A 2,517-nucleotide genomic window follows, 5' to 3' on the forward strand; every position below is an offset into this window, starting at 1 on the left:
CACTGGAACAGGCTGCCCAGAGAGGTGGTGGAGTCTCCAACTCTGGAGACATTCAAAACCCACCTGGACGTGTTCCTGTGTAACCTGCTCTAGGTGACCCTGCTCTGGCAGGGGGGTTGGACTAGATGATCTCCAGAGGTCCCTTCCAACCCTATGATTCTATGATTCTATACCTTTTTGCCGTGGATACACACCTGGGTGTAGGACATCAGTTCCTGGAATAGTTCTTCCTCGCTCCTGTTGTCCGAGATGGTCAGTTCATTATCATAGTTTCTTTGTCCTATACCCCTCAAGTTGTTTTTTTTGTCCTGCCAACTTCTCCTCATTAAGGATGTTTTGACGGAGCTTATCAGGGACATCTCAGGGAGATATCTTTGTCGGTATGTTCACCAGGTCACCTTTGTGGCAACCCCATCTTATGGACATGACTTGAAAGAATAAAGTAATCATTTATTAATGAATGCACATAACTGACACCCAGGACTGAGTGCATCACACAGCTCGGTGCCAGCATGCTCCCCCTTCGCCTGTGACATCCAAGGAGCTATTCCGCCGCCTCCACTTGCCTCTCTTGATGAGGCAAGAAATTTAAGTAGCTGTCAAACCCACCACCCACCCTCTTTTTCCTTCAGGGACAGGATTCAGCTCTGGCACTTGAGAGGAAAAGCCCCAATTTCACCTGTCTGTACTTGTGCCCTACCTCTGGAATAAAGCCCCACAAGACATCTTCATAGCTCTCAGCTCGCTCGCACCTTTATGCGAGGTGGCTGTACCACATCAAATCCAGACCACAGATGAGAGCACAGAGCTGAACCCTCCCTGGTTGGCACAGGTTACAAAGCCCACAGAGGGTTTCACAGCCTTGTGTCTACAGTTCAGCACGTAGTTCATTATCTAGGATTTAGACATTTCCCTCACCTCCAACACAGAAGCAGCTGTAGAACCCCAGGATGGACACTTGCAAGCATCTCCACCTGAGGGTGCCAAGGACATCGGAGGGAGACTCACAATGGCACTGAGCAACACCTTTGGGCCCTATTGATCCCACAGCTCTTAACTGGCCACAGGATGAGATGAGGCACTCAGGTTAATTCCCATCCATGGCATGATGCCATCCACACCTGAATCTGTTATCACTGGCTTCACTGGGGAGATCTGGGCCCACCACTGAGGGTCAGGTACACCTGGGAACAGCTAGAACCAACAGGCTGTGGCCATTCCCTACATCTCCAAACCTAGGGAGAGAACGTGGTGCAGGCATGAGATAACACCATCAAGCAAAACAAATGCACGCTTGCACAGACACTTGCATGAACACGTATATGCTTTGTGTTGACACACACACACGCTTGTATGGACCCACGGGGGCGTGCACAGACAGATGCTCCCATGGACATAGACATCACAGCACAAGTATATGGAAAAAAACAAACCGTGGCTGCTCCCAGCCCCTGCCGTTCTATAGCTAGGGGGGTCTGGGTTGCAAGGCAGAGCTCTCCTCAGGGGAGACAGCTGGGGCTGGCAGAAGCATTCTTCCCAATTGGTGCAGTCAGACCCTCTGCTCTTCACCGATTCCACCATGACATTCCCTCATGACTCCTTCATTTGCTCTGGAGCTCAAAGAGGCTGCAGGAAAACAAAGTGACAATTCACTTGAACTGAATTTGTACGTGGAACCGCAGCTACTTAAATTACTCACCTCCATGGAATGCTATTTGTTACAATGACAGAAAAAAAAATCTAAAGTATCCTTCAAGTCACCAATTTATTATGCAGACTCATGCTTGTAACTCTAAATGTACCAAGCGCATATGAAATGCTGTTTCACTGTATAAAGTTAAGCTACACCAACTAACTCAGAAAGGATTAAACATGTAACTTTTATTATAAACCTGAATTCACTTTCTTCAGAAGTGAGTCAGAAACATTTTCACCTATGCCTGGACCTTCACTTTTCAAATGAATGTCTGAAAGAGAGCTGTATTTCAACTACTTACTGGAACGATACTTCTGAGCGTTGGCACTGAATACCCAATGCCTAAGGTTACCAGAATGAGCACAGAAATGTACAATCTCCTTAGCATTCCATTTTCTTTCGAGTCTTAGAGATGATGGGCCACCTCATGTAACACTAGCGAAGTTAACTCTTAAAATTATGTGAGTTCATTTCAGCTCTTAAGGCACATCCTTCCTTCTGCACAAGTTAGTTTTACATACTGTAACAATAAACTAAACTCAAGGTATTTTAACATATTGTGCTCTTTGCAGATACATTGTTACTGCAGTATTTAAAAAAGCTAACATAAATATTTATAGCAAATACAATTCCAATAATTGTATGTCAATTTATTGTACCACCATTCATATAAAGCATTTCAATCCAAAAATGGTCAGAAACAAATATCTGCATAAGAATTTACAAATGCTATTAAAGATATACCACGGAGCATAGCTTTCTAGGTTTTCAAGTGTAAGTTCTGGTAGATATCCATGTTTAAATAAAGTGGACAATACCAG

The sequence above is a fragment of the Chroicocephalus ridibundus genome, chromosome 7 (genome assembly GCF_963924245.1).
Source record: "Chroicocephalus ridibundus chromosome 7, bChrRid1.1, whole genome shotgun sequence".
NCBI classification, from domain to species: domain Eukaryota; kingdom Metazoa; phylum Chordata; class Aves; order Charadriiformes; family Laridae; genus Chroicocephalus; species Chroicocephalus ridibundus.